Source organism: Harpia harpyja, chromosome 5 (assembly GCF_026419915.1).
Source record: "Harpia harpyja isolate bHarHar1 chromosome 5, bHarHar1 primary haplotype, whole genome shotgun sequence".
NCBI lineage: Eukaryota > Metazoa > Chordata > Aves > Accipitriformes > Accipitridae > Harpia > Harpia harpyja.
Window position 1 is genome coordinate 49,766,355 of NC_068944.1, and position 13,671 is coordinate 49,780,025.

General features: G+C 39.4%; 1 long non-coding RNA gene across 3 annotated transcripts in view; it reads right to left on the reverse strand.

Annotated features, from left to right (window-relative positions):
* LOC128141820 (uncharacterized) overlaps positions 1-10,930 on the reverse strand; it is a 29,684-nt gene extending 18,754 nt beyond the window's left edge. The window contains exons 1-3 of one of the 3 annotated variants that reach the window (XR_008235184.1): positions 10,650-10,930; positions 4,540-4,583; positions 174-327 (exon numbers count right to left, since the gene is read on the reverse strand). This is a non-coding gene — a long non-coding RNA (uncharacterized LOC128141820). Of the gene's footprint in view, positions 1-173; positions 328-4,539; positions 5,866-8,527; positions 8,610-10,649 lie in introns of those variants that run through there. The other 2 variants (XR_008235185.1, XR_008235183.1) reach the window with 2 other exon arrangements.
* Positions 10,931-13,671: the final 2,741 nt, after the last annotated feature.

Here is a 13,671-nt window from a genome sequence, read left to right on the forward strand (position 1 = left end):
AGCAGGGGAAAGGAGGGACCCTCCACCCATGCCTGGTGCAGTGTGGGCTTTGCCAACATCCCCACTGTGGGAAGCAGTCCCTCCTGTGGCCTCTGCTTCTGTAGCTTGTCCCTATCAGACAAGGCTGTACTTTGCTAACTGTTGATTCCCTCAGGAAAAGAAACTTTACTCACCTTCTGTACTTTAAAGTGGAGCCTGTAGAGCGCAGAAATAGCTGGTGACAGAGGAGTAAAGATTTCATTCAGGAAGCAAAGGCAGCAGGTGAGTATGTCTTGGACATCTGTAAGTGTCTTTACTGATCCACATTGTCATGGGATACTTGCAGCACTGTGGGAAGGGAACATGAGTCTTTTCTCTATTGTAAACTAACTTATATGTGTGAGTTTGCTCATTTTTTTCTTCATATTAGACCTCACTTTAGAGAACATGTTTTTGGGTTTTTTTCCTAGAAGTAGGATCTTTTTCACCAGTCTTCCCTTGGTTTCACATTTCAAGTAGATAATACAGTGGCATTAGCATTTTATCTGGTGACACAAGAGATGTACCAACACACCTACCAGACAAAAGTGATTGGTGTATAGGCAGACACAGGTGAAAAACATTACAGCTGTCAGAAGACAGAAAAAAAAGAGAATAGAAGAATTTACAGCATCATCTGTGCTACCCTGCCTTTAGAAAAGCTGTAAAAATCTTATACTATGTAATTGGGGTTTATTTTATTAGCTGTTCATATAGTACTTTTACGGCAGAGATGTTGTGATAGCAACTGATGCATAATGCAAATGAAGTGTAGGTATCCAGCATCTCTCATTGCGTTCTTTTCCTCAGTATTTCCTAAACACTGACTTTGCCCCCTTTTTTCATTTCATGTTGTAAAAATTGAAGGGTCTTGCATTTTACAGTATGTACATACACTGGATGAGAAGAGACAACAAATATTTGACATGACAACTGCACGCGCAAACACCTATCTAGTTTCTCAGTTTGTGCACTCAGTGTCTGAATTTTACATCTATGGCTATCAACTATGGATTACTAGGCTCTATTTTTAGCTACTTAAAAAGGCAGAAAGAGCTTAGAGGCAGAAGAAATGACCTTTCAACTCCCGTGAGAAAAAATGTTCTCTAAAATAGCCATTTTTTATACAACCTCAAAAAAAGCTGTCATTTTTTTCTGCATTCTTACGCTATAGTCTTTATCCACTAAGTAAGCAACTCTGAATAAATATCGCAACTGTAAGAGGCTGTGGGGTTCAGGTTTTGGGTTAGGGTCTGAGTCCTATCTTACAAGATGTTTGTGACTTTTTCCCCATCTGCTCACTGCGCTTTTTTCTCCAAGGATCTTCTATTTTTTGCAATCTTTCCTCATTGTTGGGTTTTCATATTGACCATGGGAGCACTCAGAAGAACATGTGAGACTGATGCTTATCTTTTGCAGTGGTTGTGGCCCTCTTCCACTCTTCCCCTTCTCTGCTGACACTTTCTATTCCCCACCTCCCCCCAAATGTTTCCTGTATGTATTTATCACTGTTTTTATTCTTGTGGGTGTGTATGCAACCAATTGCAAAAATATAGTTGACATTTTAGTCACAAAGTGGACTGGTTTGTGGCTATTGCTATTTCCTTCTGCTGAAAAGATGTGAGGAAGTAGCTGAGAAAATTTTGTTTTCTGCTTTCACATGTTACATGCTTAAGGTCAGTGGGTTTGGCACTTCTAAGGAGTAGAACTGTTACAAATAAACCTCACAGAGAGGGGGGAGAGGTGCTCTTTATGAAATTGAGATTGAGTTAATGAAGGCCTTTGAAGATTAAAGTGAAGGCTCTGAGTACAAGAACCACCCAACACAAAGGCTTCATTTCCTCTGGGTACGTGTTGGAAGGCTCATCCAAGTCACTGGGAGTTGCCTCAAAGTTTTATAGCGATAACAATCGCAGTTGCATGAACCCTACATATTTCTAATGAAAAAAAAATTCTAGCCCTGTAGTCGTCATTATGGATGTTCTCTAGAACATCACACTAAAAATATCAGCGGATAACAACACAGCACTACAAGATAAAGTCTCCATTCAAAATGTATTAAAGTCAAAGCTGATTTTCATCAATCCTGGTGGATATTTGGGGTTAATTCTGTATCGCTGAGATGTTCTTGCTGACCTAACTATGGAGGGGCAAGAGTTACAGACAGCACAGGAGGAGAAACACACAAGTACCTGTAGAACAGGTTAGTGGTCTCTACCAAGAGATTTCTAGACTTTCTACTTATGGCTGTGCAGATGGAGAGTTAACTCTTGTATTGAAGTAAGTCCTGCGTGTGATATACTCTGTTTGCAAGGAGTCAGGACTTGCTGACTGAATAAATGCAATGCCAGTGTTTAAATGGGTTGGGCTATATTAAAATTAGACTGCAATTAATGTGCATAGCTCACTTAACCGTAGAAACACTGAGGTCTGAAAAGAGGCTCAGAAACATCTTAAATTCAGCTGGATCTAATGTTTCAAGTATTTCGTCACCGAGTGATTAACAGTTTCATGGCTATAAAAGAATATTTCATAGGCATCTTTAGCAACCTGACAATACCAGGTTTTGGTATTACAGCATTCTGGAAACTTTTCTTTGCTGGTCAGCACTGTAGCACAAAATTTCTCATGCTAGTATAATCACAACAAAGAATAATTCCTGGGAAAGTGGTTTGTTTGATTGTTGTTCCAGACTATATTTTTTGTTCTGTTTAACAATCTATGACTCTATTCAGTAATGATTTGTCTTGATTTGGTGGAATCCCTGTAAATAAATTTCAGCTTAATTTCATAACTGGAATTTAGTAAGCAAGGAAGAAAAGCCTTTTATGTTTCTTTCCTGTGACATTCTGAACTGTACCATTTGGTGTACTGGGTACAGTAGCAGAATCCAGAAAAGAAGATCTAGTTGACATAGCATCCTGCCAGCAGCCAGATATGTGTTTTGCCAGTGAACTCAATGCAAACTGCTTCACTGAAGACTATTTCCTAAGAGCTTCGTAGCATGAAGACATAGTTTAATTCTGTACCTAAACATTTCTCATCCTTTAAGATCCCATTCCCATCCTGCAAATCAGTTCATCTACCAGTCTTGAAAGTTCACTGCAGTGCCATCTGAGTACCTTTACTGATACTCAATATCTAAAACTGAGTAATTTTATCTTGAACAAATACAATCTGCACTTGAAGTCGTACAGCTGGAAGTTCATCCAAACTCCCAGGTAACTTCCTCATCCCATGCTGGGGCAAGTCTAGCAGCCTGCAGCTCCTTTTGGGCTCTTTCTCATCTCAGACTCTGGCTTGGGGAAAAATGAAACAGCACCTGCTATCTATGCTAGGTAATTAGTTTATGGCACACACTTTGTAATCAGCTGGAAATTCACAATCTGTTTCATTGTTGGTTATGGAAAATGGTGCATGTTACTTCAGTTGAAGATTTTCTTTTTTTCTGATGCTAGAGTACTGTAGAACTTCACTAACATCCAAGCGTTTAGTATCTTCCATTTTTTTCCAGTGCACAGGCAGGCAATAATCACAGATTCCTGGATACAGATGAAAGGAAGTTCTATCTTTAATTTCCTCCACTGCAGCTGTCCTGTGCTGAAGGCATCTGCCATACCTAATGGATGAGTTCTTGCTGTGGGAGCACTATCAGTTTTGTGCAAACCCCACTGAAGTTTCTGCCAAACTTTGCAGAGATCACATTTACTGTTCCCTTAAAGGTTCACAGTCTGCCCCATTTCATCTCTCCTTAGCCTTCTGCAGAAAACCAAGGAGATTCACGGGGTTTGCGGAAACAGCTACACTTTGAGATTCAGATACCACTGTATTAAGGGAAAAGAAAGCATTCCTATCCTACACACTGGTGTATCCTACCAAGCAGGGAAAAAACCCAGTGGCTGTGGATAAATCAGAATAGAAACCCATTTTACACAGAACAGCGAGTGTCAGCCATTCTTGGACTGAGCTAAAAGACAGGGGGGTTTCTCCCCCATTGAATACTGGCTGAGTGTAGTACTAGTTCCTCTACTGAACTGGATCCAGGCTCTGCTCTCTGATATGCAAAGTGCTAGAAGCAGGAGAAAGGTTTTCTCAGCAGTGAGTTGCAGGCTGTCCATTTGTACAGGGTGGACCAAGACGGCTCAGGATCCTATGTGACACTTCTGCATGCCTGGATCTAGAGGAGTGAATTTTGTTCCTTGGCCCTGATGCCATTCCAACAGGAGCAACTGTTATGACAGCACATTCATGTTTCAGAGCATTATCTTGAAAGCAACATAATTAAATATGCATTGGAGATCTGACTTCAGTATATGCTGTGACTGTTACGCTACACTTCATTGTAGACTGCCACTAGAAAACAATAGTTGTAACTGGTAATTTTTTTTCTGAAATGTAGGCAAGAAGTTGTGAATATACAGCAGATGTGCTGTAAGCAAAATTAAGAAATGCAAGTAAAAATAAAAAATCCAGTGGTTCAAAATGTAAGTGTAGGGAAAAGTGTAACAAATCAGACATTACCTGGGAAACCTTGGTAGGAATGTTCTTCCTGCAGATCCCATTCTCTATTCCCAGGAAAAGGGAAAGATACCAGGATTTCCCCCATGAAAAAGAAAAAACGAAAACATATAGCCAGTTAACTAAGAAGAGACCAATGGATTTCTAAAAAGAGAATTTTCATTTGTAGTAGTCTTGAATGGCTACCATGGTACACAGATCACAAAAGAAAGACATCAGGCTTCCTTGGGGGATCAGACAGTCTTCTAGCTATACAATGGGGGAAAGTTGCACAGACTCCTCGAAAACTGTCTTTTGGCACCCAGGGGTTTTAAGTGCATAAAACCAGCAGGGCTAATAATGAAACTAATGAGCCTTAGGACTCATACTGTTCACGATGCAAAAATGCCTGAAGTATAGCCAGTGATGGGAAGCTGAAACAAATTCACCATAGGGCCAAATTGCACACTTTTTCATAGGGAGAGTAATGTAATTAAACTCACTCACATGCAGGACCTTATTCATATGCAATATTTACACTCAGGCTAGAGGTCTATGTATTCTACCACCAATAGAAATTATGATATGCAAGACCGATGCCCACATTTGACTTGTGTTATGAGAACAGATTAGACAATTCCTGCTAAGGTTCATTTTTACTGCCAGAAGTCTATGACCTGTACTCATCAGACTACAGAATTTCAGAAAGGGTGATTTTCCAGCATTGTGGATAAAGGGAATGATATTGCTGTAAAAGAAGACAGAATTCAGCTTGCCATTTCCAGACATTCTGCAAAGCTCACCACCACAGCAATCTACTCTCGTGCGCTATCTCTTTATGTCTGTATTTCATGTGTGAACAGATATATGTATGTATGTATATGTATACACATATATGTATGTATAAATGTGCATATGCATACATGTGTATATGTAAGTGTGTGTGCTTAAGGTAGGATGAGAGGTTTCCTGAGCCATACAAAAGTTGTAAAAATTGTGCTATGTAAACTGACGGCAAAAGCATTCACTACATGAGTCATATTTTGCACAGCTAGTACTTAGAAAGCCAGCACTGTTTTGGCTTCTTTTCTTGTTCTGGGGCTGGATCAGTTTTCTACTTGACATAGCATTATGCTTCAGGTGACTTTGTTTGACAGAGATATGGCATGAGCAATTTAGTTGCTATCTGATGGAAGAGAGCTTGGAGCTGTGTAGGCCCTGTTTTGAATGCTTTTTGGGCTAGGCTGGAGTAAAGAATGATACTCCTCTATACACTGCCTTAATGACTCATCATTTTAAACAAGATTTGAAAGACACTGAAAGTCTCATGAAGCATCTGTGGGAAGCTGACAGTGTAAGGAGTGTTTCACCCGTGTAGCTATTAGAATCACAGTGAACCTCATACTCAAAGCAGGACTAAATCTGAAGTTAGACTATGTTGTTCAGGGCCGTGCTCAGTCATGATTTGAAAATCTCCAAGAGTGAAGGTTCCACAGCCTCTCTGAACAACCTATTGCAGTTCTTCACAACACTCATAGGGATTTTTTTCCTTTATATTCAACCAGAATTTCTCTTGCTGCAGCCTGAGACCATTGTCTGCAGTTTGTCCCTCTCTCTTGTACTAGGGAGCTCAAAACTTTACACGGTTTTCCCAGTTTAACCTCACTAGTGCTGAAATGCTAAAATTTAATTAATCACACAGAAGATACAAAGACAGAGTCAATTGCCATGTAAATCCAATATCAGGTTGAAGGTGTAAGAGCTGTTAGCAGTTTCCAGTAGTGGTTCAGCATCATAAGTTTCTAAGAACCTAATTAAGTAAGAGGCATGAGATCGCACAAGAGAGGTCAACATCCAAATAATATAAAAGACAGATTTTTATAACAGAAACTCTTGTTTCTCTATTGAGAGTATCTGCTAAGCTATTTTGTTCCTTGCAAGACAACTATTTCATATCTTGGTGATTTTGAACAAACTGCTATTTAAAATTTAAATGTCAGCTTGACTGGAAAAAAATGATCCAGAAGTCACTAAAAGGAAGAGGTTGTGACAGATTTTTTTTTCAGTCTTGCCTACAATTATGATTCTTTTTTTAAAGTCTGTATAACTTGGTAGTATACGCAAAAGGCACACAGGGGGCATGTAGATGATTTCAAGAGAGGAACTCAAATTTTATGCACCAACATCTATTTTTCAGTGTAACTCCCTAGACAATTATTAAGGTATGGGCAATTTCATGTTGTAAACTTCCCTGATGTACTTCTAGTCTTTCAGTCACTGGCATAATAGGTGCTATTATGATGTGGAAATATGCCAGTGCACTTACCTTTGATAAGCACATGGTCAGTTGACTTAAAATACAGTTGCTATGCAAAGTGAAAATTTACCTTTTCAAGTAGTGATCCTTGTCTCAAATATAGCCACAAATGTTGGTACAATCTTTACAAAAATAGCTATCTCCCATAACTTCAAAAGGACAAGTCAATCATTTAATTTAAAAAAAAAAAAGTTGTTCCACTCTTCTCTGGTTCTGACTAAGGCATTGCTGACATATTGATTTTGGTTTGACTGTTAGATAGGTCGCTACTGCCACTAAGTCTGCCTTAAAACACATGTGCCTTCTGCAATGTTGCTTTGGAATATTTTTCAGTGCAGTATCAACACAAAACTGAGCTCCTCACTCATGAGATTGTATTTGTGAGATTCTGTACCCTGAGGGCCAGACCGGCTGGGTAATAACCAACAAAGTTAATGGGGGCAAGAAGCCTTCTGCTTTCTAGCACGACTATTCTCAGGAATACAGCTGCAATCTCCATGCTCTCTGGAGAGAACAAGTCAACCCGAGGGAGAAAGATAAGTCGTAGGACTGCAACACCTCTTTGGGGTTTGTTTTTTCCTGCCCTGTACCAGGCGATTATTGTCACAGGAAGTGGAGCAGTGTCTGCAGTCAGAAAGATATGGAGACACCATTCTGACTGGCTTGCAATGGGAAAAACTCCTGATATACAGAGGTCAGCCGTAGCTGGACACTTCTACCCTCCTCATTTTTGTAATAGTCCTAAATAGAAGGACATGTCAGTCACTGATACTGTCCCCTCTCTGTCACAATGAAAAATGAAGTAAACATGAGGAAGAAATAATCCTTGGCATGTTTGCAATATATTTTGAAAGGTCCTATAAGGTTAAGAACATTATCTGGAAAACCAGCTGCCGTCTTTACTCCTCCCTGTTCTCGGTAAGTCCCTTACTCAAATGGAGGACAGGTTGAACCTCGTTGCACTGACGTTTTGAACTTTATCTGCTGGTTCTTATCTCTTCTGCCACGCAAAATATGTACATGAGAACCCTAATTTCTGCACGTTAGCGGCAAAAAGATTAAAGGAAGAAACTAGTCTTTCATTCAGCTATTCTCTACGAGCAGAAGACCTGAATGCTAATGAGTGTGTACAGTCCAGAATATCTGAGAAGAATCTTAATAGAGCACACGCACCTTCCTTCAGCAGAATTAAAGACCTTGTTGCTGCTGCATCTTTCTCAGTGTACATAGCGCTGGATGTCTTCTGTATCGGTTAATATTGCACATCCAGTAACAGATTGCTGGTCTTATTACCGCTGCTGTGTCTAGCAACCCAAGTAATGAGTGAGGTTGTATCATGGTAGGCACTTCATACAGACAGGGAATTGTCTGCCTCAGAAAACTTACACTCTGTACCAACCAAACAGGTTAATGAAGGTGAGGAGGTAAACAATACAGAAGGAACTGAAGACCCCTGTGAAAGGCTGGGTGAAACTGGCTTTCCTTGCAAGGCCATGACCCTGCTGGAAAGATCGCCTTTCCCCTGCTTCAGCCTACATTTTTTGACCAGACGGTGAATTCAGGCAGGGGCCCGTCACTTCCAAAGGGCATCTGGAGTTCACAGCGAAAAAGAGCTCAAACCTATCGGTTCACCAGGCGTGCTGCCCTGGCCTCTTCCCTCACCGCCACGGGCTGTTAGCAAGCACAGGTACTCACCGGTGGTGGGGTGCTTCTCATTCTTTGAGGACCTCAGCTTTGGCTACAAGAGCAACTAGAAGCTGGCAAGTTTGTGTATACCCCCCTCACTTGTACCTGATGTGTTTGACCTTTCTTTCTTATAAGCTGAATAATAAAATTAATAGGCTAATTGATTTTTTTTTTTAATAATGAATGCAAGTAAAATAAACTTATGGTCATGTTTTTATTTAATCTTAATTGTTAAGTATTTAGGACCATTATCACCTTTTCTTACCTGACACAGCAGCACAGTTTGATGCTCTTAGAGACATGAAATAATCTAGATTCTGGAAAAATAGAAATGTTATTCAGAACACATACACTAGGATCAGTGAAACTTGCAGCTGAATGGGAAATGTAATGTCTAATTTCTAGTGCATAACATGAGGCATAACATTATGTTAAGGACTGTAACAGTCCATTACAGTCAGTGCATGACAGAACTTTTAATGTATGCTTTAAGCAAGAAAGCCACAATTTCCAAAGCTTTTCAAATGTTCCATGGCTTAAAACTACTTTGGGTACCAGAAATACAGCATTTTATGAAGTGTCAGTGGAAGAAGGCATTTTCTGTTTCGCAATAACATTGATAAAGCCCCTAGCCTGACAGATGAAAGCCTTGCCATTATTAGGTATGATACTGTACGTAACATCACACGGACTAAAAAATATCCAACCACATGTTAAAAACAAAAGCCTTTTTATGCTGACAAGTCTACAACTGAAAGAGCCAAGTGGGATAAGTTCAGTATTTCACTACTGAGAGAAATGATGGTGTGTATAATGTTATTGACAGCTGCAATGTTTTGGGAAAGGATTTGGCATTACAAAGCTTTTAAAGAGCATATTGTATTTAGTAGAAGTGAATCTTTTATGCGGATAGATATTGTGTTTCTTTTAGAGACAGGCAAATATCTAGACACTATTATTCGGAGGGAGGATGTCCTCTTAACAAGATACCCTAGTATTTATAAATAAAAATATTAAGAAAATGCAATTTCTGTGGGAAATGTTGGTGCTCCAATGTCAATATTAAAAACTTCACTGTTAAAAGGGCAGTCAGATACAGGTTTTTGGTTGCAGTATTGGTATGGTTGCATGAATTGAATGTAGCTTTTGTTACTGATATAGCTGTCATGAAAATCTGATGCAGTCCCAACTCTTTAAAAATGTGCATTTTTTTAATTCTTATGAATTTTACCAACATGTAAGAGTGAATATTTTACCCTGTTATGTTTGCAATCAGCTCTTAGCTACAGTATCAGGCTGTATTCTCATAGTTAACAAATTTTGTTAGCAAGTTTAGAGGCACAGTGGAAGTGATGGGCATCATCATGTTAATGAAACTCAGGTTTAATAATTAAATCGTGGTAACTAGAGGGGAGGGTATGCTTTTAAAAAATTCATTCAAGGCCTGTGGTTATGTAACTGCTGTGTGGTTTAAACTCATTACAAATTCTCTGAAGTCGGCTATTCAAAGTTTTTACTCTATATTGCATAACATCCTGTGCACCGTGAAGCACATGTGTACATACTACCCTTACGCTAGTGATGGCACTGAACATACAGATGTTCAATGGTGCTTGTACATGTTTCTCACTCACATTGCAACAAGTTACTGCTGCCTTACACTGAAACCTTTGCTTTGGCATGCTTCACTTAATGGCAAATTGCCTGGGTACAAGCAGCTGCAAGATGGCATTTCTTTACATTCCAAGTCAAGTAGCACTTAACTGTGCACAAAGGGCAGTGCTTGTAGTATTGAGCAGAGGAAAAAGAAAGAAGGAGTCATTTGTTAATTTTACAAGCTTTTCTGTAACCACATATATTACCCTGTGTGAATGGGTTCATAGCTCTGAGCACATGAGGTACTACACATTATCCATTTTGCTGATCAATAACACTGAACAATGGGTGGTCTGTTATGTGGTTTATTCCTTCTTTTGGTCAGGTCAGTTAGTTTGGCAAGCATTTGAATTTTATTTAATTAAAGCCCATTTAACAATGACTGATTTTCCTTGTACCTTTTGCCATTAGCAAGAATTTTCCATTTGCTAAAAAGGGTTCTTGGCTGGGAAAAAGCCAATATTCTTTAACTTACCTTCTGCCCTGAGGAGATCACTTACATAGAAGCTCCAGCCATGTTGCTCAGTAGGCTCGAGTTTGTGACTTCTTGAATGTTGTGTAATTACAGAGGATCATTAATACATTCAGCTGCGTTATTGTAGTTGCTCATATGTTAGGTAGTTTTCGTTTGCTGACCCTGGTGTAGAGGACCGGAGCTTAAGAACAGGGTTGTAAGAAAGCATGTGTTATGTATAATGTATAAATGTAGATGTGTCCTTCCTCCTCCACTCTGCTCTGCGTGAGAATCCAGTGCAAAGTAACAAAAGCTCCACTCTTACTTGGGTGCAAGCTCAGGGAAAAATATGTAAAAAGTGTTTTAAATTTGCAAGTCTTACACATATCAGTGGGACAATTAAGTAAAAAAGCAAATGTTTTTGAAAATGCCAGGAGAAAGTAAAATTACAGAGGTGTTTAAATTATTGGATTTAGTAATTCTGTTAGAAGGAATGACGTGCTTTGAACCTCCGGATGGAATGTGTGCATGTATGCACATGTGTGTGCATATGCTACAGCTAGTGGGGGCTATAGAGATATAAAGCATATTTGACATCTTATTTCACAAACTTTATATTTTTTTGCAAGACTATTGCTCATCTGTTCCTTCTGATGGGTTAAGTTACCTCTGTGCCACTGCACATCAATGATAACTCAATCTACTGGGGCTAGTCTGTATAATTTTATCATACCGAGGCCAAAAAACCTATCCTGCCCTAACACACAAACATTTTATTTATAGGCCAGTTGGACAGAAGACTTCCCATTCCTTATCTTTTATAACACTCCACATAATGTGATATCAGGTAGTGGACAAAATGAAGTTAATTTCAGCTCCACGGATAACCTGTGGTAGGACCACTTAAATATAAAAGCAGAGCAGACGTGAATAGTGGGACGCTGTAAGAGGGGAACAAACTGTCCTGCTAACATTTCTGAAGCAGTTATCTCTTTCTTGAGACAGAGTATGTTATCACTTTTGTTACTGCTATTTCAGCAGGCAGGAGTGCGTAGTACGAATGGCCTGAAACATGTGGGGTGTCACACATCCTTACAAAAATCTAGGGTGTCCTTATAGGGAGGCAAAGAAAAAGTACTGGGGCTATAATTTTCAAATTTCTACATGGCTTTTATTGACTTCATCTAAGCAGCAAATATAGCTGAGTCAAATAGCCAGAAATTATCTTTAATTTTACAGTCCTATCCTAAACTACTGTTTGTGCTACCAAAGTGTACAGACTCATTTCCACTCTCAGGGAGCGCTGGGAGCTGTGAACAGCTAGTGCCAGAGAGAGGGTGCTTTGGCTTGTAGTGCTCCTCACCCCTGCCTTGCAGAGAAAACCCAGGACTGCCCCCATATCGCCCCCAAACCGGGCATCTGCTGTGAATAGGAGATCAAGAAGATACCCTAATACCTGCTCTAACCCTTGCTGAAGCAAAATGCAAAGCTCTATTGACCTCACTTGATTTTTGATTCAGTCCCTCCTGCAGACAGCCCATGGTAAAAATCTTGAGACTGTTTAGTTGTTTTTGCCAGCTGAACCACTCTTTGGTGTTTCTTGTGTAGCACCTGTATAGTGCCTGCATGAAAAGGGGTGGTCTGAGCCTCCCAGCTGCACCACCTTATAATTCCTTTGTCCCAGAGGCACCAGCTTAATCTTGGAGTAGCAGAGACCTCACAGAGGTTGTGCTCTATTCTACTAGACATGGGTTTATATCCTAGAAATAAGAAAAAAACCCAGATGTCTTGTGTCAAATAAAAAACCCAGAAGCAAAAAACCCAGAAGCAAGTAATAATATAATCAAGAACTGACATTCATTCTTGCTGTGTTCCAACATGAAATAGCAGGGTTTTTGGTTTGGATAAGGCATCCATGTCAGAGTGTTAGCTAAATTATGTCCTTGCCTGCTTAAATGAAAGAAAAAAAAAACTTAATTCTTTTTAAAGGCTTTTGACCTTGGTTTTTTGGAAGATGGTATTAATGTTGTCTGAATCAATGTTCTGTCTCTATGCATAGCCATTGCACACACTTTACAAAGATTCAGCATTAATATTTCTACAAGCTTTAACAGCCTGTCTCAGGACTTCAGAAACGACAGATAAAAGGAAAGTTTTCAAGGTTGTTTACTGTTTTGCAGGACTCAATTCGTTTAAGCCATACGTTTTTTATTTATCAAAAACATACTTGAAAAAGTGATGACTGCGAACTATATTTTTGCACACAGGTTTAGTGGATATTCAGAATTTGTAAGTCATCACTGTGAGTTTAGCTGCAGATTTTCTCTCCCACCACTTTGCATCACTGATATTTTACTGGGGATCTCTGTGAAAGTCCTCAGGCTCAGAGATAGCATCACATTCCTGGAGAATCCTTCTCCTATAGTCTCAGATTATAAAGTCACCTCGGGCTATAGGGTCCCACACTGGGTGTGCAGATCACAGTGTACCAGCAGCAGCAGCCGCTGGCTCCTGTAGTGTAAAAAATGTATTTCAGCAAACTAAAAATGCCAGTCACTGGTGTATGTGATTAGCACCAATTCACGTGCAAATGGAGAAAGCAGATAAAGGACCCAGAGGACATCCCCGAAAAAGAAGAAACAGAGCAAGCAGACAAGCATATGTAGGAAGGGGGGGGGGGGGGGAATTGTCTTTCATATACCTGCCTATAATGGTATGTACTCCATGGAATAAAATATCCTGGGAAGTGGCAAAACCACACAATTTAATGTTGTTGCTGGAGCAAACAAGTATTCTGAGAAATGTGTGTTTCTCAAAGTCTAGAAGTTTCTTTTTTAAATGGATTAATCTTTTAAATAATGAACAGACATGACTAATTTGCTGAGCTCTTATATAACATTAAAATATTTTAATTTGCACATTTTCTGCCTTTACAGTATCAAAAGTACTATCTATTTTTGCTTGTATTTGTTCTTCAGTAGTTTATTATTTGACACCACAAATTAGTAATTTCTTTTCAGACTACATTACAGAAAACAGTGAG